We start from the raw sequence: 26,951 nt of genomic DNA, 5'->3' as shown, positions 1-26,951 counted from the left end.
GGTTTTCACAATACTGGGTGGAGTGGAGGCATTGGGGATGGTGCTACTGGCATCAGGGGAAGAGGCCAGGGTTGCTACTAAACATTCTACAATGCACAGGACGCTTGTTTCCTTACTGTACTCTTCTGCGAGCTCACTCAGTGTTTTAATTTCGAATCTTTACAATGAAGAGTGCACCTTCAATGATTAGGAGAGACACAAGATGGAAATTAAGATTTCATTATTTACAGATCCTGGGGGGCACACAGCACACTTGGAACACACACACACACACACACATACACACACACACACATGAGAGAGAGAGAGAGAGAGAAAGAAAGAGAGAGATTAGGGAGTGTGTGGAGAGACAGAGAAACCCATGGGCCTCCACCTTTATTGGGTCCAGGGCATTATCCAAACAGGGTTTCCACAGGGAGTTTTAATTGATGGGTTTGAAATAAGCAGATACAAGTTTCAGGAGGTTCTGCCGTGACTGAAAAGTAGTCTCTATGGCATATCTGCGTAGCCCATGCAGGGTGTGAGCATCTGCGGGGCCAGTCATGTAGGCTGCATGTAGTTGTTTCAAAGTCAGGTGATCACCAAGAGGAAGTTGTATAAGGCAGATATCTGCATTAAACACACTGAGAAACTGGGAGGAGGTATGGAATTGAAAACTGTGTCAAGAGTGACTGAGCCCTGCTTCTGTTATGAGAAAGTCCAACTTAAAGTGGATACCAAGACAACATAAAACTATAAGAATTCACTACAATTAGGCATTAACTTTTCCATCTACTTTTTGCTACTGCGATTTTAGGGGATTTTTTTTTGACCAAAAAAAAGGCATGAAAAAGAGCAGATTCTAAGACAAGAAACAATTATACAGGCAAAAGTTTTAATAATGCCACAGTTAAGAAACCCTGCATTACATCACATTCCATCATCACCCAGTTAAACAATAAAAATCCCAAGAGAAATTTTGATGGGAAAATAGAACATCTTTATAAAAATCTTAATAATATATTTTTTGTCCAAAATTCTACTTAATTTCTACTTAATTACTGCTTAATGTAAAATAGTAGGCACTTTTTCCTTATAAAAATTGTGCTACCTTTTTTCCTTAAATGTTTATTTAATGAGCATACTTATTATGCAGATTTTTAACTATTTTGCCAAGTAGTGTCTTTTCAGTTTGAAAACAGACACATAGGAAGAAAAATACTATAGAAAACTCATAGAAATTATATATGTTTTCACTAGGAAAAAACCCTGAAATTGATGCAGTTCCTTAATTTTGCATATCTTAGAAACATGAGTTATTTTAACATTTTGTATTCAAATATTTTATTCACTTTTACTCCAGCCTGAGTTCTATACCTCTCTCTACAATGTCTTACCTCCTTTACAAACACATAGCAAAAATTTCGTTAAATTCTATTGTATTTGGCCAGCTATAACTTTCAGAAAGGCAAGTTCACTATTTTTTTTCTAAAGAATTACAATGTATCATGGGAAGGGAGTGTGAGGTCCATCTAAGGACAGTGGTTGGTTGAGATTTCAAAGTGTAGTTTTGAAGATAGCATATACTTTGTACTCATTTGGTCCTCAGGCCCAGTCATCCTGTCACCTCTTCTCTACAGGCTGAGACTTGTGTGCCAGAGTCCTGGGGAGAGGACCTGTCGCAAAAATCTTTGTCTTTCCAGCATAAGAAAGTCCCATTTGTTGCTTTTGTAACACAGTACAACACAAAATGGGATAAAGGGTTGTAATAATCTTCACATCTTTGTGAATATTGGTGTACTATATATTTTCTTTTCAATATTTGAAGGTCTCTTTTAATTTGAGAAATTGAAACATTAGGAATCAACTTCTAAGTTCATTTTTAAAATACCTTTCTACCTTAGTTTTTGAAGTAACTTTTATACCACAATAAATACAATTATAGAGAAATTTCAGTAATGGTAATTTCTTACCAAAAGCCAAGTATGAATTCTATGCTGCTGTTTACATACTTTAAAATGTTCTCTTTCACTCTAGAAACATTAATATGTTTTAATTTTTAAATTTTTTTTATGGGTACATAGTAAATACATTTATGGAACACATGAGAGTTTTGATACAAGCATATAATGTGTAATACCCACTTCAGGGTAAATGGGGTATCCATTGACTCAAACAGTTATCATTTCTTCATGTTAAGAACATTCCAATTCCACTCCTTCAGTTATTTTAAAATATACAGTGGATTATTGTTGACTATAATCACCCTGTTGTGCTATGAAATACGAGACGATATTTAATCTATCTAACTAGGTTTTTGTACACATTAACCATCCCTCCCTCCAAACTACACTTCCTAGCCTCTGGGATGGATATCAACCATCATTCTACTCTCTGTTGCCATGAGTTCAATTGTTTTAATTTTTAGCTACCACAAATGAGTGAAAGCATGTGAAATTTGTCTTTTTTGTGCTGTCTTATTTCACTTACCATAATGACCTCCAGTCCCATCCATATCATTGCATATGACAGGATCTCATTCTTTTTTATGGCTGATAGTACTCTACTGTGTACATGTATCACATTTTCTTTTTCCATGCATCTGTTGTTGAACACTTAGGTTGATTCCAAATCTTGGCTATTGTGAACACTGCTGCAATAAGCATGATTCTAATTTCCTTTCTTTTGGATATATACCTAGCTGTGGAATTGCTGAATCCTATGATAGTTCTATTTTTAGTATTTTTGAGGAACCACCACATTGCTCTCCATGGTGGCTGTACTAATTTACATTCTTACCAACAGTATACAAGGGTTCCCCTTCCTCTACATCCTTGTCAGCATTTGCGACGGTGTGCCTTTTTGATGCAAACCACTGTAACTGGGGTGTGATGATAACTCATTGCAGTTTCAATTTGCATTTCTCTGATGGTTAATGATCATTTGAGCATTTTTTCATATATCTTTTGGCCATTTGTATGTCTTCTTTTGAGAAATGTCTCTTCAGATGTTTTGCTCATTTTAAAATTGGATTATTAGATATTTTCCTATTGAGATCTTTGAGCTCCTTATATATTCTGGTTATTAATCCCTTATCAGATGAATAGTTTGTAAATATCAATATGTTTTCATTTTATTTTATTCTTATTTTTGTGGGTACATGGTAGCTATATATATTTATGGGATACACAAATGTTTTAAAATTGAAAACCAAACTCTATAATAAACATGCTTTAAATTTCAATCTAATAGATTTAATCTATATTGAGGTAGCTACTGGTTATTAAGATATTGTCAAGAACAATAACAACAAGAGACACTTTTATGTGTCTTGTTCCATAATAGCGTGTTTTCAAAAAATAAATTTGTTTCTCTGAGAAGCAATTTTATGAGCCACCATACAAGAGGTGCATTTATTCAGACCCTAAAATTTATAACAAATGTCACATCTATATCCAAAATTGTTTGTTGTTCTTAGATGGACTTCATCAATTATCTGTTTTTTTTAATCTTTCTTTTTTTTCCAACATTTTTTTCAGGAGTTCTTTATTTTTACAAAACACCTACTCATACTTACTTAGAAAAATAAAGTATTTAAAAAATTGTTTCAAATAATTTATTTCTCTCCTTCTCCAGTTATAATTATATGTGTGCTATAAATGGATATTCAGTTGCCTTTAAAAAATTTGTCTTCACTTTGAGCTTACTCCAAAAAGGAATAATCAATGAATAACTGTAGGGGTGCTTTGAAGTATGGTAGCTATCATTTATTATTATACTTGGAAAATGGAGCTTTCTGTTAAATTATAAAAAGCAATCCCTTATTACTCATACACATGGAAATGACTCACTGTTTTGCAAATCATCTGTCTTACTCCTAGTAAGTCTGGTTTGGCCCAGTCAAACAAAAATGTGAGTGAAGAAAAATAATGTGGATATCTTTAATGGCCAATGGTAATAGACCTGCTATAGATGCAATAAGAAGTAGAGAGTATTGAAAATTATGGGGTTAGTGAGAGAAGAGAGATAATAGATAAATACAACTCATTTAAGAAATTGAGAAGATGGCCGAATAGGAACAGCTCCAGTCTCCACTCCCAGCGCGAGCGACACAGAAGACCGGTGATTTCTGCATTTTCAACTGAGATACTGGGGTCATCTCACTAGGGAGTGCCGGACAATCGGTGTTGGTCAGCTGCTGCAGCCCCACCAACAAGAGCTGAAGCAGGGCGAGGCATCGCCTGACCTGGGAAGCACATGGGGGAAGGGAATCCCTTTTCCTAGCCAGGGGAACTGAGACACACAACACCTGGAAAATCGGGTAACTCCCACCCCAATACTGCACTTTAAGCAAACGGGCACACCAGGAGATTATACCCACACCTGGCTGGATGGGTCCCACGGCCACGGAGCCTCCCTCATTGCTAGCACAGCAGTCTGCGATCTAACTGCAAGGCAGCAGCGAGGCTGGGGGAGGGGTGCCCGCCATTGCTGAGGCTTAAGCAGGTAAACAAAGCTGCTGGGAAGCTCGAACTGGGTGGAGCTCACAGCAGCTCAAGGAAACCTGCCTGTCTCTGTAGACTCCACCTCTGGGGACAGGGTACAGCTAAATAACAACAACAACAAAAGCAGCAGAAACCTTTGCAGATGCAAACGACTCTGTCTGACAGCTTTGAAGAAGCAGTGGATCTCCCAACAAGGAGGTTGAGATCTGAGAAGGGACAGACTGCCTGCTCAAGTGGGTCCCTGACCCCTGAGTAGCCTAACTGGGAGACATCACCCACTAGGGGCAGACTGATACCCCACACCTCACAAGGTGGAGTACACCCGGGAGAAGAAGCTTCCAAAGAAAGAATCAGACAGGTACACTCACTGTTCAGGAATATTCTATCTTCTGCAACCTCTGCTGCTGATACCCAGGCAAACAGGGTCTGGAGTGCACCTCAAGCAATCTCCAACAGACCAACAGCTGAGGGTCCTGACTGTTAGAAGGAAAACTATCAAACAGGAAGAACACCTATACCAAACCCCATCAGTACATCACCATCATCAAAGACCAGAGGCAGATAAAACCACAAATGGGAAAAAGCAGGGCAGAAAAGCTGGAAATTCAAAAAATAAGAGCGCATCTCCCCCTGCAAAGGAGCGCAGCTCATCGCCAGCAACAGATCAAAGCTGGTCAGAGAATGACTTTGATGAGATGAGAGAAGAGGCTTCAGTCCATCAAACTTCTCAGAGCTAAAGGAGAATTGCGTACCCAGCCCAAAGAAACTAAAAATCTTGAAAAAAGTGGAAGAATCGACAGCTAGATAATTAATGCAGAGAAGGTCATAAACGAAATGACAGAGATGAAAACCATGACATGAGAAATACGTGACAAATCCACAAGCTTCAGTAACCGACTCGATCAACTGGAAGAAAGAGTATCAGCGATTGAGGATCAAATGAATGAAATGAAGTGAGAAGAGAAACCAAAAGAAAAAAGAAGAAAAAGAAATGAACAAAGCCTGCAAGAAGTATGGGATTATGTAAAAAGACCAAATCTACATCTGATTGGGGAGCCTGAAAGTGAGGGGGAAAATGGAACCAAGTTGGAAAACACTCTTCAGGATATCATCCAGAAGAACTTCCCCAACCTAGTAGGGCAGGCCAACATTCAAATTCAAGAAATACAGAGAACGCCACAAAGATACTCCTCGAGAAGAGGAACTCCAAGACACATAATTGCCAGATTCACCAAAGTTGAAATGAAGGAAAGAATCTTAAGGGCAGCCAGAGAGAAAGGTCGGGTTACCCACAAAGGGAACCCATCAGACTAACAGCAGATCTCTCGGCAGAAACTCTACAAGCCAGAAGAGAGTGGGGCCCAATATTCAACATTCTTAAAGAAAGAATTTTCAACCCAGAATTTCATATCCAGCCAAACTAAGTTTCATCAGTGAAGGAGAAATAAAATCCTTTACAGATAAGCAATGCTTAGAGATTTTGTCACCACCAGGCTGCCTTACAAGAGACCCTGAAGGAAGCCCTAAACATGGAAAAGAACAACTGGTACCAGCCGTTGCAAAAACATGCCAAAATATAAAGACCATTGAGACTAGGAAGAAATTGCATCAACTAACGAGCAAAATAACCAATTACTTTCATAATGGCAGGATCAAGTTCACACATAACAACATTAACCTTAAATGTAAATGGACTCAATGCTTCAATTAAAAGACACAGACTGGCAAACTGGATAAAGAGTCAAGACCAATCAGTCTGCTGTATTCAGGAGACCCATCTCACATACAGAGACATACATAGGCTCAAAATAAAGGGATGGAGGAAGATCTACCAAGCAAATGGAGAACAAAAAAAAAAGCAGGGGTTGGCAATCCTAGTCTCTGATAAAATAGACTTTAAACTATCAAAGATCAACAGAGACAAAGAAGGCCATTACATAATGGTAAAGGCATCAATTCAACAGGAAGAGCTAACTATCCTAAATATATATGCACCCAATACAGGAGCACCCAAATTCATAAAGCGAGTCCTTAGAGACTTACAAAGAGACTTAGACTCCCATACAATAATAATGGGAGACTTCACTCCACTGTCAACATTAGACAGATCAACGAGACAGAAAGTTAACAAGGATATCCAGGAATTGATCTCATCTCTGCACCAAGTGGACCTAATAGACATCAATAGAACTCTCCACCCCAAATCAACAGAATATACATTCTTCTCAGCAACACATCGCACTTATTCTAAAATTGACCACATAATTGGAAGTAAGGCACTCCTTAGCAAATGTAAAAGAACAGATATTATAACAAACTGTCTCTCAGACCACAGTGCAATCAAACTAGAACTCAGGACTAAGAAACTCAATCAAAACCACTCAACTACATGGAAACTGACTAACCTGCTCCTGAATGACTACTGGGTACATGATGAAATGAAGGCAGAAATAAGATGTTCTTTGAAACCAATGAGAACAAAGATACAACATACCAGAATCTCTGGGACACATTTAAAGCAGTGTGTAGAGGGAATTTATAGCACTAAATGCCCACAAGAGAAAGCAGGAGAGATCTAAAATTGACACTCTAACATCACAATTAAAAGAACTAGAGAGGCAAGAGCAAACACATTCAAAAGCTAGCAGAAGGCAAGAAATAACTAAGATCAGAGCAGAACTGAAGGAGATAGAGACACAAAAAACCCTCCAAAAATCAATGAATCCAGGAGTTGGTTTTTTGAAAAGATCAACAAATTGACAGACCGCTAGCAACTAATAAAGAAGAAGAGAGAAGAATGAAATACATGCAATAAAAAATGATAAAGGGATATCACCACTGACCCCACAGAAATACAAACTACCATCAGAGAATACTATAAACACCTCTACGCAAATCAACTAGAAAATCTAGAAGAAATGGATAATTTCCTGGACACTTACACTCTTCCAGGACTAAACCAGGAAGAAGCTGAATCCCTGAATAGACCAATAGCAGGCTCTGAATTGAGGCAATAATTAATAGCCTACCAACCAAAAAAGTCCAGGACCAGATGGATTCACACCTGAATTCTACCAGAGGTACAAGGAGGAGCTGGTACCATTCCTTCTGAAACTATTCCAATCAATAGAAAAAGGGACTCCTCCCTAACTCATTTTATGAGGCCAACATCATCCTGATACCAAAGCCTGGCAGAGACACAACAAAAAAAGAATTTTAGACCAATATCCCTGATGAACATCGATGCAAAAATCCTCATAAAAATACTGGTAAACCGGATTCAGCAGCACATCAAAAAGCTCATCCACCATGATCAAGTGGGCTTCATCCCTGGGATGCAAGGCTGGTTCAACATTCGCAAATCAATAAACGTAATCCAGCATATAAACAGAACCAAAGACAAGAACCACATGATTATCTCAATAGATGCAGAAAAGGCTTTTGACAAAATTCAACAGCCCTTCATGCTAAAAACGCTCAATAAATTCGGTATTGATGGAACGTACCTCAAAATAATAAGAGCTATTTATGACAAACCCACAGCTAATATCTTACTGAATGAGCAAAAACTGGAAAAATTCCCTTTGAAAACTGGCACAAGACAGGGATGCCCTCTCTCACCACTCCTATTCAACATAGTGTTGGAAGTTCTGGCTAAGGCAATCAGGCAAGAGAAAGAAATAAAGGGTATCCAGTTAGGAAAAAAAGAAGTCAAATTGTCCCTGTTTGCAGATGACATGATTGTATGTTTAGAAAACCCCAGTGTCTCAGCCCAAAATCTCCTTAAGCTGATAAGCAACTTCAGCAGAGTCTCAGGATACAAAATTAATGTGCAAAAATCACAAGCATTCTTATACACCAGTAACAGATAAACAGAGAGCCAAATCAGGAATGAACTTCCATTCACAATTGCTTCAAAGAGAATAAAATACCTAGGAATCCAACTTACAAGGGATGTAAAGGACCTCTTCAAGGAGAACTACAACCACTGCTCAGTGAAATCAAGAGGACACAAACAATGGAAGAACATACCATGCTCATGGATAGGAAGAATCAATCATTAAAATGGCCATACTGCCCCAGGTGATTTATAGATTCAATGCCATCCCCATCAAGCTACCAATGACTTTCTTCACAGAATTGGAAAAAACTGCTTTAAAGTTCATATGGAACCAAAAAAGAGCCCGCATTGCCAAGACATCTTAAGTCAAAAGGACAAAGCTGGAGGCGTCATGCTACCTGACTTCAAACTATACTACAGGCTACAGTAACCAAAACAGCATGGTACTGGTACCAAAACAGAGATATAGACCAATGGAACAGATCAGAGTCCTCAGAAATAATACACACATCTACAGCCATCTGATCTTTGACAACCTGAGAGAAACAAGAAATGGGGAAGGATTCCCTATTTAATAAATGGTGCTGGGAAAATTGGCTAGCTGTAAGTAGAAAGCTGAAACTGGATCCTTTCCTTACTCCTTATACGAAGATTAATTCAAGATGGATTGGAGACTTAAATGTTAGACCTAATACCATAAAACCCTAGAAGAAAACCTAGGTAATATCATTCAGGACATAGGCATGGGCAAGGACTTCATGTCTAAAACACCAAAAGCAACGGCAGCAAAAGCCAAAATTGACAAATGGGATCTAATTAAACTAAAGACCTTCTGCACAGCAAAAGAAACTACCATCACCAGAGTGAACAGGCAACCTACAGAATGGGAGAAATTTTTGCAACCTACTCATCTGACAAAGGGCTAATACCCAGAACCTACAAGAACTCAAACAAATTTACAAGAAAAAAACAACACCCCCATCAAAAAGTGGGGAAAGGATATGACAGACATTTCTCAAAAGAAGACATTCATACAGCCAACAGACACATGAAAAAATGCTCATCATCACTGGCCATCAGAGAAATGCAAATCAAAACCACAATGAGATACCATCTCACACCGGTTAGAATGGCAATCATTAAAAAGTCAGGAAACAACAGGTGCTGGAGAGAATGTGGAGAAATAGGAACACTTTTACACTGTTGATGGGACTGTAAACTAGTTCAACCATTATGGAAAACAGTATGGCAATTCCTCAAGGATCTAGAACTAGATGTACCATATGACCCACCATCCCACTACTGGGTGTATATCCAAAGGATGTTATAAATCAGCTGCTATAAACACATGCACACGTATGTTTATTGCGGCACTATTCACAATAGCAAAGACTTGGAATCAACCCAAATAACCATCTGTGACAGACTGAATTAAGAAAATGTGGCACATATACACCATGGAATATTATGCAGCCATAAAAAAGATGAGTTTGCGTCCTTTGTAGGACATGGATGCAGCTGGAAACCATCATTCTTAGCAAACTATCAGAAGAACAGAACCAACACCACATTTCTCACTCATAGGTGGGAACTGAACAATGAGATCACTTGGACTCGGGAAGGGGAACATCACACACTGGGGCCTATCATGGGGAGGGGGAAGGGGGGAGGGGGGGGATTGCATTGGGAGTTATACCTGATATAAATGACGAATTGATGGGTGCTGACGAGTTGATGGGTGCAACACACCAACATGGCACAAGTATACATATGTAACAAACCTGCACGTAATGCACATGTACCCTAGAACTTAAAGTATAATAAAAAAAAAGAAATTTAGATAAGCAAGTAGAGAAAAGATATAAGCAATCAACATAAAGCTAACTGCTAAGTTAAATTTGTTTCTGTTTTTATTACCTGTAGAAACTTCCCACCGCCTAATTGATTTTTTTTTTTTTTTTAACATATATAGCTCTCCAGCCACAGTATAAACTTCTAAGGGTAGGCACTGAATTTAATTATTAACCCATAAGGGTAGGCATTGAATTTCATTATTTATGTCCCTGGATTGAAAGACCTGTAAGTTCATTTAGTTTAATAATCAGAAGATAAGAGAAATCTGTGAAAATATAGTAGTTTTGAATATTCATCAGTGAACTTTTAATAAAATTTAAAAGTTTTTCAAAGATACAAAGCAGTATGTAAATAAAATAACAAATATGTATGTAGCAAACACATAGATGTAACAGATGTTGACATTTGGTCACATTTGCTACAAATCATTTTTAAAAATAGTTAAAATTCCTTTTTTTTTTTTTTTTTTTAACTTTTTTTCATCCTCTTCACCTCTCTTCCTCTCCAAAGGCAATCACAGTTCTGATATTGGTATGTTTACTTTCTTGTTTTTCTTTTCTCTTTTCTTTCTTTCTTTCTTTCTTTCTTTCTTTCTCTTTCTTTTTTTTTTTTTTTTTTTACATTTTAAGATGTAATCTATAAACAAAAGAGCATGTTGTTTTCCATGCTTAAAAATGTGCATAAATGGCATTAGACACAAAGAGTCCAATGGTTGGACACCATGGCTCACACTTGTAATCCCAAAACTTTGGAAGTCCAGGGCAGGCAGATTGCTTGAGTTAGGAGTTTGAGAACAGCCTGGGCAACATGGTGAAACATTGTCTCTCCGAAAAAATACAAAAATTATCTGGACATAGTGGTGCACTTCTGTAGTCCTAGCTACTTGGGAGACTCAGGTGGGAGGATCACCTGAGCCCAGGTAGGTTCAGGCTGCAGTGAGTCATAATAATGCCACTACACTTCAGCCTGGGCAACAAAGTGAGACCTTGTCTCAAAAAATAAAATAAAATAAAATAAAATAAAATAAAATAAAATAAAATAAAATAAAATAAAAGGCATTGACTTTTTGTGTCCTTCCACATTTGGTGAATTTAAAGTATATATAATAGTATCTCATTATTATTTCTCCTTACATTTGCATTTCCCTGATTTCTAGTGAGAGTAAGCAAACTAATAAAGATTTATTTTCTCAGTGAGGTTTGTTTGTTTGTATGTTTTATTGTTAATTGCTATTTCATATCCTTTGTCCAATTTTGTACCAAAAAAACCCCAAAACAAAACAATGAGTTATATGCGTTGCCAGTAATCACTTCCAATATTCTTTGTCTGTAAATATCCATAGTGCCTTTATTGTACAGGTACTTTAATTTTTTTTTTTTTTTTTTACTTTTAGGTTCAAAAATCATGAAGATTTGTTGTATAGGCAAATTGCATGTCACGGGGGTTTGTACAGATTATTTCATCACTAAGGTAATAAGCATAGTACCGGATAGACAGTTTTTTGATCCTCATCTTCCTCTTACCCCCGACTCTCAAGTAGGCCCAAATCTGTTGTTCCCTTCTTTGTGTTCATGTACAGTCAATGTTTACCTCCCACTTATAAGTAAGAACATGTGGTCTTTGATTTTCCGTTCCTATGTTAGTTCAATTAAGTTAATGGCCTCCAACTTCATCCATGTTCCTGCAAAGGATGTCATCCCATTCTTTTTTATGACTGAGTAGTATTCTAGGGTATATATGTACCACATTTTCTTTACCTAGTTTATCATCGGTGGACATTTAGGATGATTCCATGTCCTTGCTATTGTTAATAGTGCGGCAAAGAACATACATGTGCATGTGTCTTTATGGTAGAACAATTTATATTGCTTTGGGTACATACCCAATAATGGGATTACTAAGTCAAAAGGTAATTCTGTTTTAAATTCTTTGAGAAATCACCTAACTGCTTTCCACAGTGGCTAAACTAATTTACAACCCCACCAGCAGTGTATGAGCATTCCCTTTTCATGATGTAAATGTGCAGCATTATTTCTGGGTTCTGCATTCCTTTCCATTGGTCTATATGTCTCTTTTTGTACCAGTACTAAGCTGTTTTTTTTTTTTTTTTTTTTTTTTATACTTTAAGTTCTAGGGAACATGTGCATGACGTTTATATCATGTATAACTCCCCCATGCAATCCCTCCCTCCTCCCCCCTCCCCATGATAGGCCCCAGTGTGTGATGTTCCCCTTCCCGAGTCCAAGTGATCTCATTGTTCAGTTCCCACCTATGAGTGAGAACATGCGGTGTTTGGTTTTCTCTTCTTGTGATAGTTTGCTAAGAATGATGGTTTCCAGCTGCATCCATGTCCCTACAAGGATGCAAACTCATCCTTTTTTATGGCTGCATAGTATTCCATGGTGTATATGTGCCACATTTTCTTAATCCAGTCTGTCACAGATGGACATTTGGGTTGATTCCAAGTCTTTGCTATTGTGAATAGTGCCGCAATAAACATACGTGTGCATGTGTCTTTGTAGTAGAGTAATTTATAATCCTTTGGGTATATACCCAGTAGTGGGATGGCTGGGTCATATGGTACATCTAGTTCTAGATCCTTGAGGAAACGCCATACTGTTTTCCATAATGGTTGAACTAGTTTACAATCCCACCACAGTGTAAAAGTGTTCCTATTTCTCCACATCCTCTCCAACACCTGTTGTTTCCTGACTTCTTAATGATTGCCATTCTAACTGGTGTGAGATGGTATCTCATTGTGGTTTTGATTTGCATTTCTCTGATGGCGAGTGATGACGAGCATTTTTTCATGTGTCTGTTGGCTGTATGGATGTCTTCTTTTGAGAATGTCTGTTCATATCCTTTCCCACTTTTTGATGGGGTTGTTGTTTTTTCTTGTATATTTGTTTGAGTTCTTTGTAGATTCTGGATATTAGCCCTTTGTCAGATGAGTAGGTTGCAAAAATTTTCCCATTCTGTAGGTTGCCTGTTCACTCTGATGGTAGTTTCTTTAGCTGTGCAAAAGCTCTTTAGTTTAATTAGATCCCGTGTGTCAATTTTTGCTTTTGCTGCCGTTGCTTTTGGTGTTTTAGACATGAAGTCCTTGCCCATGCCTATGTCCTGAATGGTACTACCTAGATTTTCTTCTAGGGTTTTTATGGTATTAGGTCTAACATTTAAGTCTCTAATCCATCTTGAATTAATTTTCGTATAAGGGGTAAGGAAAGGATCGAGTTTCAGCTTTCTACTTATGGCTAGCCAATTTTCCCAGCACCATTTATTAAATAGGGAATCCTTTCCCCATTTCTTGTTTCTCTCAGGTTTGTCAAAGATCAGATGGCTGTAGATGTGTGGTATTATTTCTGAGGACTCTGTTCTGTTCCATTGGTCTATATCTCTGTTGTGGTACCAGTACCATGCTGTTTTGGTTACTGTAGCCTTGTAGTATAGTTTGAAGTCAGGTAGCGTGACGCCTCCAGCTTTGTCCTTTTGACTTAGGATGTCTTGGCAATGCGGGCTCTTTTTGGTTCCATATGAACTTTAAAGCAGTTTTTTCCAATTCTGTGAAGAAAGTCATTGGTAGCTTGATGGGGATGGCATTAAATCTATAAATAACCTTGGGCAGTATGGCCATTTTCACGATATTGATTCTTCCTATCCATGAGCATGGTATGTTCTTCCATTTGTTTGTGTCCTCTTTGATTTCACTGAGCAGTGGTTTGTAGTTCTCCTTGAAGAGGTCCTATACATCCCTTGTAAGCTGGATTCCTAGGTATTTTATTCTCTTTGAAGCAATTGTGAATGGAAGTTCATTCCTGATTTGGCTCTCTGCTTGTCTGTTACTGGTGTATAAGAATGCTTGTGATTTTTGCACGTTAATTTTGTATCCTGAGACTTTGCTGAAGTTGCTTATCAGCTTAAGGAGATTTTGGGCTGAGACGATGGGGTTTTCTAAATATACAATCATGTCATCTGCAAACAGGGACAATTTGACTTCTTCTTTTCCTAACTGGATACCCTTGATTTCTTTCTCTTGCCTGATTGCCCTAGCCAGAACTTCCAACACTATGTTGAATAGGAGTGGTGAGAGAGGGCATCCCTGTCTTGTGCCAGTTTTCAAAGGGAATTTTTCCAGTTTTTGCCCATTCAGTATGATATTAGCTGTGGGTTTGTCATAAATAGCTCTTATTATTTTGAGGAACGTTCCATCAATACCAAATTTATTGAGCGTTTTTAGCATAAAGGGCTGTTGAATTTTGTCAAAAGCCTTTTCTGCATCTATTGAGATAATTATGTGGTTCTTGTCTTTGGTTCTGTTTATATGCTGGATTACGTTTATTGATTTGCGAATGTTGAACCAGCCTTGCATCCCAGGGATGAAGCCCACTTGATCATGGTGGATAAGCTTTTTGATGTGCTGCTGAATCCGGTTTGCCAGTATTTTATTGAGGATTTTTGCATCGATGTTCATCAGGGATATTGGTCTAAAATTCTCTTTTTTGTTGTGTCTCTGCCAGGCTTTGGTATCAGGATGATGTTGGCCTCATAAAAGAGTTAGGGAGGATTCCCTCTTTTTCTATTGATTGAATAGTTTCAGAAGGAATGGTACCAGCTCCTCCTTGTACCTCTGGTAGAATTCAGCTGTGAATCCATCTGGTCCTGGACTTTTTTTGGTGGGTAGGCTATTAATTGTTGCCTCAATTTCAGAGCCTGCTATTGGTCTATTCAGGGATTCAACTTCTTCCTGGTTTAGTCTTGGAAGAGTGTAAGTGTCCAGGAAATTATCCATTTCTTCTAGATTTTCTAGTTGATTTGCGTAGAGGCATTTATAGTATTCTCTGATGGTTGTTTGTATTTCTGTGGGGTCGGTGGTGATATCCCCTTTATCATTTTTTATTGCATCTATTTGATTCTTCTCTCTTTCTTCTTTATTAGTCTAGCTAGCGGTCTGTCAATTTTGTTGATCTTTTCAAAAAACAACTCCTGGATTCATTGATTTTTTGGAGGGTTTTTTGTGTCTCTATCTCCTTCAGTTCTGCTCTGATCTTAGTTATTTCTTGCCTTCTGCTAGCTTTTGAATGTGTTTGCTCTTGCCTCTCTAGTTCTTTTAATTGTGATGTTAGAGTGTCAATTTTAGATCTCTCCTGCTTTCTCTTGTGGGCATTTAGTGCTATAAATTTCCCTCTACACACTGCTTTAAATGTGTCCCAGAGATTCTGGTATGTTGTATCTTTGTTCTCATTGGTTTCAAAGAACATCTTTATTTCTGCTTTCATTTCGTTATGTACCCAGTAGTCATTCAGGAGCAGGTTGTTCAGTTTCCATGTAGTTGAGCGGTTTTGATTGAGTTTCTTAGTCCTGAGTTCTAGTTTGATTGCACTGTGGTCTGAGAGACAGTTTGTTATAATTTCAGTTCTTGTACATTTGCTGAGGAGTGCTTTACTTCCAATTATGTGGTCAATTTGGAATAAGTGCGATGTGGTGCTGAGAAGAATGTATATTCTGTTGATTTGGGGTGGAGAGTTCTATAGATGTCTATTAGGTCCGCTTGGTGCAGAGATGAGTTCAATTCCTGGATATCCTTGTTAACTTTCTGTCTGTTGATCTGTCTAATGTTGACAGTGGAGTGTTGAAGTCTCCCATTATTATTGTATGGGAGTCTAAGTCTCTTTGTAGGTCTCTAAGGACTTGCTTTATGAATCTGGGTGCTCCTGTATTGGGTGCATATATATTTAGGAGAGTTAGCTCTTCCTGTTGAATTGATCCCTTTACCATTATGTAATGGCCTTCTTTGTCTCTCTTTGATCTTTGATGGTTTAAAGTCTGTTTTATCAGAGACTAGGATTGCAACCCCTGCTTTTTTTTGTTCTCCATTTGCTTGGTAGATCTTCCTCCATCCCTTTATTTTGAGCCTATGTATGTCTCTGCATGTGAGATGGGTCTCCTGAATACAGCAGACTGATGGGTCTTGACTCTTTATCCAGTTTGCCAGTCTGTGTCTTTTAATTGGAGCATTTAGTCCATTGACATTTAAGGTTAATATTGTTATGTGTGAACTTGATCCTGTCATTATGATATTAACTGGTTATTTTGCTCGTTAGTTGATGCAGTTTCTTCCTAGCCTCGATGGTCTTTACATTTTGGCATGTTTTTGCAATGGCTGGTACCGGTTGTTCCTTTCCATGTTTAGGGCTTCCTTCAGGCTCTTGTAAGGCAGGCCTGGTGGTGACAAAATCTCTAAGCATTTGCTTATCTGTAAAGGATTTTTTTCTCCTTCACTGATGAAACTTAGTTTGGCTGGATATGAAATTCTCGGTTGAAAATTCTTTTCTTTAAGAACGTTGAATATTGGCCCCCACTCTCTTCTGGCTTGTAGAGTTTCTGCCGAGAGGTCTGCTGTTATTCTGATGGGCTTCCCTTTGTGGTAACCCGACCTTTCTCTCTGGCTGCCCTTAAGATTTTTTCCTTCATTTCAACTTTGGTGAATCTGGCAATTATGTGTCTTGGAGTTGCTCTTCTGGAGGAGTATCTTTGTGGCGTTCTCTGTATTTCCTGAATTTGAATGTTGGCCTGCCCTACTAGGTTGGGGAAGTTCTCCCGGATGATATCCTGAAGAGTGTTTTCCAACTTGGTTCCATTTTCCCCCTCACTTTCAGGCACCCCAATCAGACGTAGATTTGGTCTTTTTACATAATCCCATACTTCTTGCAGGCTTTGTTCATTTCTTTTTCTTCTTTTTTTCTTTTGGTTTCTCTTCTCGCTTCATTTCATTCATTTGATCCTCAATCGCTGATACTCTTTCCTCCAGTTGATCGAGTCGGTTACCGAAGCTTGTGCATTTGTCACGTATTTCTCGTGTCATGGTTTTCATCTCTGTCATTTCGTTTATGATCTTCTCTGCATTAATTAGTCTAGCTGTCAATTCTTCCACTTTTTTTCAAGATTTTTAGTTTCTTTGCGCTGGGTACGTAATTCCTCCTTTAGCTCTGAGAGGTTTGATGGACTGAAGCCTTCTTCTCTCATCTCGTCAAAGTCATTCTCTGACCAGCTTTGATCCGTTGCTGGTGATGGGCTGCGCTCCTTTGCAGGGGGAGATGCGCTCTTATTTTTTGAATTTCCAGCTTTTCTGCCCTGCTTCTTCCCCATCTTTGTGGTTTTATCTGTCTCTGGACTTTGATGATGGTGACGTACTGATGGGGTTTTGGTATAGGTGTCCTTCCTGTTTGATAGTTTTCCATCTGACAGTCAGAAGGACTGTCTGTTGGTCTGTTAGAGATTGCTTGAGGTCCACTCCAGACCCTGTTTGCCTGGGTATCAGCAGCAGAGGTTGCCGAAGATAGAATATTGCTGAACAGCGAGTGTACCTGTCTGATTCTTTCTTTGGAAGTTTCCTCTCAGGGGTGATGCCACCCTGTGAGGTGTGGGGTGTCAGACTGCCCCTAGTGGGGGATGTCTCCCAGCTAGGCTACTCAGGGGTCAGGGACCCACCTGAGCAGGCAGTCTGTCCGTTCTCAGATCTCAACCTCCGCGTTAGGAGATCCACGGCTCTCCCCAAAGCTGTCAGACAGAGTCGTTCGGTCTGCAGCGGCCCCGCTCTTCCCCTAATGGACTGCAGCTGTGCGCTGTCCGCAGCGGTAGAGTCTACAGAGACAGGCAGGCTTCCTTGAGCTGCTGTGAGCTCCACCCAGTTCGAGCTTCCCAGCGGCTTTGTTTACCTACTTAAGCCTCAGCAATGGCGGGCGCCCCTCCCCCAGCCTCGCTGCTGCCTTGCGGATAGATTGCCGCAGACGGCTGTGTTAGCAGTGAGGGAGGCTCCGTGGGCGTGGGACCCTCCCGGCCAGGTGTGGATATATTCTCCTGGTGTGCCTGTTTCCTTAAAGCGCAGTATTGGGGTGGGAGTTACCCGATTTTCCAGGTGTTGTGTGTCTCAGTTCCCCTGGCTAGGAAAAGGGATTTCCTTCCGCCTTGCGCTTCCAGGTGAGGCGATGCCTCGCCCTGCTTCAGCTCACCCTGGTCAGGCTGCAGCAGCTGACCCGCACCGATTGTCCGGCACTCCCTAGAGAGATGACCCCAGTACCTCAGTTGTAAATGCAGAAATCACTGGTCTTCTGTGTCGCTCGCGCTGGGAGTTGGAGACTGGAGCTGTTCCTATTCGGCCATCTTGCTCCTACTAAGCTGTTTTGATTACTGCAGCCTTGTTGTATAGTTTGAAGCCAAGTAATGTGATACCTCTGGCTTTATTGTTTTTGCTTAGGATTGCCTTGGCTATTCAAGCTCTTTTTTCATTCCAAATGAATTAAATTTTTTTTCCAATTCTGCAAAGAATGTCATTGGTACTTTGATAGAAATAGCATTGCATTTATAAATTACTTTGGGTAGTATGGCCATTTTAACAATATTCATTCTCCTATCAAAGAGCAACGAATGTTTTTCCATCTATTTGTGTCATCTCTGATTTCTTCGAACAGTGTTTTGTAATTATCATTGTAGACACGTTTTACCTTTGTAGTTAGCTGTATTCCTAGGTATTTTACTCTTCTTGTGGCTATTGAGAATGGGATTGCATTCTTGATTTGGCTTTCAGCTTAGACATTGATGTATGGAAATGCTACTGATTTTTGTACATTGGTTTTGTATCCTGAAACTTTACTGAAGTTGTTTATCAATGTAGGAGCTTTTGGGCAGAGACCATGAGATTTTCTACGTATAGAATTAATATGTCAATAAATCAAAAATATGTCTGCGAAGAGGGATAGTTCTACTCCCTCTCTTCCTATTTGAATGCCTTCTATTTCCTTTTCTTGTCTGATTACTCTGGGTAGGACTTCCAGTACCATTTCGAATACGAGTGGTGAGAGTGGGCATCCTTGTCTTGTTGCAGTTCTCAAGGGCAATGCTTCCCAGCTTTACCCATTCAGTATGATGTTGGCTGTTGATTTGTCATAAAAGGCTCTAATTATCTTGAGGTACATTCCTTTGATGCTTAGTTGAGGGTATTTAACATGAGGGGAAGTTTAGTTTTATTGAAAGTATCTTCTGCATTTATTGAGATGATCATATGGTTTTTGTTTTTAAATCTGTTGATGTGGTGAAACACATTTATTTATTTGTATGTGTTGAACAAACCTTGCCTCCGAGCGATAAAGCCTCCTTGATTGTGGTGTATTAACTTTTTGATATGCTGCTGGATTCGGTTTGATAATATTTCGTTGAGCATTTTTGCATCAATGTTGATCAAGGATATTGGCCTGAAGTTTTATTTTTTTGTTGTGTCTCTGTCAGGTTTTGGTATCAGGATGATGCTGGCCTCATAGAATGACTTAGGGAGGAGGCCCTCCTCCTCTATTTTTTGGAATAGTTTCAGTAGGAATGGTACCAACTATTCTTTATACAACTGGCAGAATTTGACTGAATTTTTCTAGTCCTGGGCTTTTTATGGTTGGTATTTATTACTGGTTCAATTTTGGAACACATATTGTTCTGTTCAGGGATTTAATTTCCTCCTAGTTTAATCTTGGTAGGCTATATGTTTCCAGGAATTTATCCATTTATTCTTGGTTTTCTAGTTTGTGTGCATAGAGGTGTTTGCAGTAGTCTCTGATTTTTATTTTTATTTTTGTATTTCTGTGCAGTCGATGGTAATGACTCCTTTGTCATTTCTCATTGTGTTGATTTAGATCTTCTCATTATTTTCTCATTTGAGTGTGGTATAAGGTGAATTCTGTCAATTGACTACATTTCTGAAAGATATTAGGTTGTTAATGATCAGTTCAGCATTTCCAGGCTGCATGCTGTATCTCTGAAAGTCTGGTACTGGTCTCTCAGTTTTGTTTTCTGGCCTCTTGAGATTGGGAATCTGCTGCATTGGAGGGGCCAAGATGTTCCTGGTCTGCTGGCCACAACATTCAAATGGGTGGTGCTGACTAAAGCATTTTGTTGGGATGGTGGCAGTGGGATCCATGCTTACTTGCATGTGCCAGCAGCTGCAGCAGCATGGCAGGATGCATGTGTGTTGGCTGGGGGAATTTAATAGTGGGAATGGGGCTGTGATGCTTCTGCGGTTGCTCACCCCAGTGGTGTGGGACTCATTTTAGCTTTTAAGAAGATAAATTTAGATCTTTCTCTGATAGGAGATACTATTGTTTTATTTAAATAACCTTTGCATACCAGGAAGTCACAAGAATTTTCACTATGTTTTCTTCTTTTCTCATTTAAGTCTAATTCATCTGGAATATACTTTGGTATATGGAGTGTGTTAGAGATCTTATTTTATTTTGTCTTATAAGGATAGCTAATTTTCCTGATCTTTTTCCTTGAGTATAACATTCTTCAAATGTCCATCAATGACAGACTGGATTAAGAAAATGTGGCACATATACACCATGGAATACTATGCAGCCATAAAAAAAGGATGAGTTCATGTCCTTTGTAGGGACATGGATGCAGCTGGAAACCATCATTCTCAGCAAACTATCGCAAGAACAGAAAACCAAACACCGCATGTTCTTACTCACAGGTGGTAACTGAACAGTGGGAACACCTGGACACAGGAAAGGGAACATCACACATGGGGGCCTGTTGTGGGGTGGGGGGAGGGGTGAGGGATAGCGTTAGGAGATATACTTAATGTAAATGACGAGTTAACGGGTACAGCACACCAACATGGCATATGTATACATATGTAACAAACCTGCACGTTGTGCACATGTACCCTAGAACTTAAAGTATAATGAAAAAAAAATAAAAACATTCTTTATTAATTACATTGTAATGTCACATGCAAAATTTTCACATACGTGTGAGTTTGTTTATGGTCTCTAAGTTGTGTTTCACTGATTTATTAAATTATTCGTGCATAAATGCCACATCATTTTAATTATTGCATTATTATATTATGCCTCAATGTGTGCTAAAACAAGTCCTACATTTTTGTATTGGCCATTCTTGGTTCTTTCATATGAATTTTTGAATGAGCCTATTAAAGTAAAACTTGTTAATATTTTGACTGGACTTGCACTGAAAACATACACAAATTATAGAGAAAAATGGCATCTTTATGCTATTAAGTGTTTCCAACCTGAACACTGTATATGTCTCCAGGTTTTAAAGACTTTTTAATGTCCTTCATTAAATTTTATTACTTTTCTCTATGAAGACCTCATTCTTAACTTTATTTCTAACAACTTTTTTGATTCTTCTGGATTGTTATGCATGATAAAGTGACATTTTTTCCATGCTCTAGAATAGACAAGTCTTAAGAAGTCTGGGTTCTGTGTTTGTACACTGTAAATTAATACAGTCACTATGGAGAACAGTAAGGAGGTTCCTCAAAAAAAACAAAACAGATTTACCACATGACCCAGCTACCCCTCTGCAGAGTATATATCTTAAAGAAAGAAAATTAGTATGTCGAAGAGATAGCTGCACTCCCATGCTTATTGCAGCAGTATTCACAATAGCTAAGTTATAAAATAAACTTAAGTGTTCACAGGCACATACACATACACACAGAGATTCTGGGATATTATTTAGCCATAAAAAGAAGGAAATCCTGTCATCTGCAGCAATATGGATGGAACTGGAAGTTATTATGTTAAGTGAAGTAAGCCAGGCACGTAGAGACAAATACCACATGTTCTCACTCATATGCGAGAGCTCAAAATGTTGATCCCATGGATATAAAGAGTAGAATGATGGTTACCAGAGGTTGGGAAGGATAAGGAGGAGGAGATGAAGACAGGTTGGTTAAAGGGTACAAAAATATAGTTAGATAGATGAAATAAATTCTAGCGCTTGGTAGCACAGTGAGGTGTCTGTAGTAAACGATAACTTATTGTATATTTCAAAATAGCTAGAAGAGGAGATTTAGATATTTCTAACACAAAGAAATAATAAATGTTTTAGATGATGGATATCCTAATTACCCTGATTTCATTATTATCATTGTACAAATGTATCAAAATATCACATGTACCCCATAAACATGTCCAATTATTAGGTATCAATACAAAAATTTGGGTTCTGGATCCAGTGCCTGAGTTCAAATTTTGTCTCCACCACTTTCTAGATGAGTCTCAGTTGATTTAACTCTATGTTGGGAGCAATAATAGCAGTCATTCAATGGGGTTGTTGTAAAGAGTAATTTAGATAACAAATGCCTACACTATACCACTTAGTATATTTGAGCTATTAGCACTACTCCAACTCCTATTACTCCTATGCTTTAGTTTTTGCTGTTATAAAGGATATTATTTATTTTTATATGCTGGTATTTAGTTACTTTTGATTTTTATGATAAAAATCATAACATGCATGAAGAATGATGACTTCCTTTTTCTTTTTAAATTCCTATTCAGGTTATTTTTTTTCTTGGCTTATTGTGTTGACTAAGACTTCTAATGTTGCGTATAAGCACGTTACTATGTCTTTATTTTAAAAAGTTAGAGTTCCAGAGAACATTTTTGTCAGTTTCTCCTTTGCCAATGGTTAATTACCATAAAAGTTGTAACGTGCTCTTTTTGTTTATTTCAGATATTTTGTCAAAAAAGGGACCCATATATTATTTTTCCTCCTCCTTCCTTCAATGTTATCCTTCTGTCACATTTACCTCTTCAATTCCTACCTAACTTTAGAATCCAGTTTAAATGCAACCTTTTCCATGAAACTTATGGCTTCTTTTAGCTGGGAGTAAAATCTGCAGTCTTTATTCCTTTACACTTCATTAGAATTTCTCTTATTTATACTCCAAATTACAGTATCCATTTTATACATGTTTTGTCATCCCTACTCAGATCCTAAGATTCTTGAGGTAAGGATTGGCATCTGTTTTATTTAGAATTTCCTTTCTTGCTCTCAGCTACTAGCAAATTTGTACTCAATAAATAATAAATAAATAAATGAAAGAATAAATAATATCTGGAACTAAATGTCAAAAAGATCTAAAGTTTATTAGGAAGCCAGGTGTGGTGGCTCACACTTGTAATCCCAGCACTTTGGGAGGTCAAGGCAGGAGGATCACCTGAGGTTAGGAGTTCGAGACTAGCTTAGTCAACAATGTGAAACACTATCTCTACTAAAAATACAGAAATTAGCCCAGTGTGATGGCGGATGCCTGTAATCCCAGCTACTCGGGAGGCTGAGGCATGAGTATCACTTGAACCTGGGAGGTGGAGGTGGCAGTGATCCGCGATCATGCCACTGCACTCCAGTCTGGGTGACAGAGCAAGACTCCATCTCAAAAAAACAAAAGTTTATTAGACAAGAGGCATATAAAGGAAGCATATTCTTATTACTTTGTGATAGCTTGTTATCATTCCTAAAAAATGTGTTTGGCCATGAGTATACATATATATAAAATTAACATTCTGCAACCAAATTTGACTACCACTGTGAGTTTTGATTAATTAACCCTACTAGAACTTGTGACAGAATAGAAAAACAGTACAAGAGCACTCTCATGATGACAACTAGGATGCAAAAATAAATGGCAAAAGTGTCTATTTAACAGAAAACTTAATCATCTATTCAGCTATATTTTCTCCAGCTTAATCTAGCCCATTTCAGGAGTGTTCTTCGGAGAAATATTTTTCAAGAAGTAAGCTGACTCAGGTGTTTGTAAGTATGATATTTTAATATTTACCTCTGTATTTTGGACAGTAACTTTTAAACTAAAGGAAGAAGTCCTTAATGAAAAATATGTTGCAATGGATTTCTATCATCATTCAGTCTTTTAGTTTTTCATAGTTGCTTTATCCTAAATGAATTTGTCCTATGGGAATCTCTATGTTTTCAGCATCTAAACCAGTTGTCATAGTACATAGAAAATATCTAGCAGGCTGTTTCTTCTTTGAGAAGAAACAGAACCCACAGCTTTGTTCGTGAGCCACACAGAAGCTTTATTTAAAAATGTTCAAAGGATGTAAACATAAAATGTCCTGTAAGTAAGTTCTTAATTTATACCTCCTTTGTTTTTAGAAACTTGATTTCAACTTGATTTTTAAAAATATATCTGCAGAGGTCTGCAGGTTTCTGCAGGCCAGCATCTGCTCCTGGAGGTGAGGCTTCCAGCTTGCACTGACTTTCAGGATCTTCTTTCAGGTAAACACCTGGAGGCAATCATCTGCAGATGCCAGTCTGCAAGCAGATGTATATGGGTAGGACAGCAGCATTTTATGCCATTAGAACAGCTGGGAGGAGAGGAAAATGAATGTGTTCTGCTTTCCTTTGTGTCATATAAAACTCCCTAAGAGCATTCTCACCTGGAACCCATTTTCCTTCTCTCCTGGTCTTGGCTTGTTTTGATGGAGAAAGAAACTTGCTTCACTCATCCTTCCAGGTTAAGAGGAAGTTTGTCCTTCCTTGACATCAATCACCTTGGTTGAGAATGATGCTCAGCAAAAATTTGCCTAAAATGTTTTCCAGAAAGTGAGCTCCTTGAAGGGATTACCTGTGATGCTATAATCATTCTACTGTATGGTGCTTAGTACAAGTCTAAATACCCAGAGACAGTCATAAATAATGATGGTTTCCTATTGACATCTCAAATGTGGCTGATAATTTAATGTGGATAATATTATTTATCCTTTAAAAATATATCCTTAGATCTGGTATACTAATGAGATTCCATTTGGAAAAATATTATTAAGTTTAATACAACATTTGAGAAATGTATTAAATTTTCTTGATTTAATTGTTAAAGTAATATGTTGGCCCAATGAAAACACCCAGTAGTAAAGAACACACACACACACACACACGCACAATATGTTCTCTCTCCCATACTTTCCTTCCTTTGGTCTCCGTCCCTAGAGGCAAACTTTAAATTGCTTCTGTTTAAGTACCTCTCTCATTTAACTGCATTAACACCAGATAATATGCAGATACCTCAAATTTCTCAATTTATTAGGACAATATCAATTTTTATATGAGAGATAAGAATTAGCTGACACTAATCCTAACTTCCTTCTCTCCCTGATCCAATGTTGTCAAATAGTTTATTTTTAATTCTTCTATTGGATACATTTTGAACCTAAGAAAATATATTGATAACTCCAGTTATTGATTGTTCCATCAACTTTGGTATCTCAAATCCCCTATATATAAAATAACACCAGTAACCCTTCTCTTCTGTTTTTGAGTCCATTATCCCTCCTTAATTTTATTTTTCACATTCTCTTAGTCAAAGCTGTTAACATTTGCTTTTGCTTTTAACGTTTATTAACATTTACATTCTGTTTTGCCAAAGTTGTTTACACTTAATCTCTGTAATTATGAGTTAATATTCTCTGCTTTGACTATAAGCTCATCCTATAAGTTGAAAGCCCAATAAATAAAACTTCCATTGTCATTATGTAAATAGCATTTACTATGCATACATTTTGTGCTAAGATTACATTTTTGTGCTCATAAGAGAATACTATTGATGTAGAAAATGAATTCTTAATTGCTTAATTTTGTTATGCAAAAAAATTTAGAGGTTTTTTGAGGTGAAATTTACTTATAATAAAATATACACACTTGAAATGTACAATGTAAAGTTTGGACAAGTGCTTATACCTGGGGAGTGCATAACCCTATCAAATCAAGAATATTTTCAACACTCCAGAAAGTTCCCTAATACACCTTATCAGCCTGTCCTCTCTCATCTGCAGAGGCAACAACTTTTCTGATCCTCTTAACTGTGGTTTAATTGTGCTTGTTCTAGAACTTTATATAAATGGGATCTTAGAGTAATTACCTAAAGCTATTCCATTCATATATGTGGAACTTTTTTTGTATCCTGATACTTCCTCTCAGCATGATATCTGTGAGATTCATTCACACTGATTCATGTATGGATAGTTTAGTTTATTATTTTTTCTGATGGTATTCATTGTGTGACTATACCACTTTGTTTATGCACTCCTTTTGATGAACACCTAGGTTGTTTGTAGTTTCTGCTATTTTGGATAAAACTTCTATGAATATTCTTATAATAGTGTTTTGAGACATATATTTTTATATATTTTGGGCAAAACCAAAGAGTAGAATTTATGGAGTAGATTTTATGGAACTCATATGCCTATTACTTTTATTATTTTTTGCTTTATTTAAGTTTTTAGAATTAAAGACTACAGCAAAATTGGTTTTTGTTAGTGTACATTTCTGTGGGCATTAATAAAAGTATATGGTCATGTAACCATCATCACAATCAGATATTGTTTCACCTCCTCCACCCCCCACATTTTCTCATCCCAAATTGCCATCAACTTTTTCCCCATCTCCAGCTCCTGGCAACTTCTTTTCTGGTTTCTATTCCCATTATACTGCCTTTTCGATAATGTCATATAAATAAAATTATATGGCATGTATATAACTGTTTGGATTTGGCTTCTTTCACAATGTGTAATGTCTTTGAGATTCATCCACACTGTTGTATGTATTAGCAGTTTATTCCTTTTTATTCCTGGGAAGTATTCTTTTGTAGAAATATAGCATAGTTTATACATCCATCAGTTGAGGGACATTTGAGTTGTTTCCAGCTTTTGATGATTGTGAATACAGTTATTATTAACATTCATGTATAGGGTTTTATGTAAACATAAATTTTCATTTCACTTCGGTAAATACTTAGGAGCCAGATTGCTAGGTTGTGAGGTAAGTGTACACTTAACTTTATAAGAAATTGCCAAACTCTTTTCCAAAGTGAGTGTACTATTTGTTATTCCCATAGCAATACAGCAGAGTTCCAGTTGCTCCCCAAGTGGAGTCTTAATTATTGAATTACTCATAAT

Source organism: Trachypithecus francoisi, unplaced genomic scaffold (genome assembly GCF_009764315.1).
Source record: "Trachypithecus francoisi isolate TF-2019V2 unplaced genomic scaffold, Tfra_2.0 Lachesis_group0, whole genome shotgun sequence".
NCBI lineage: Eukaryota > Metazoa > Chordata > Mammalia > Primates > Cercopithecidae > Trachypithecus > Trachypithecus francoisi.
Note: the sequence above shows the minus strand (reverse complement) of the source record.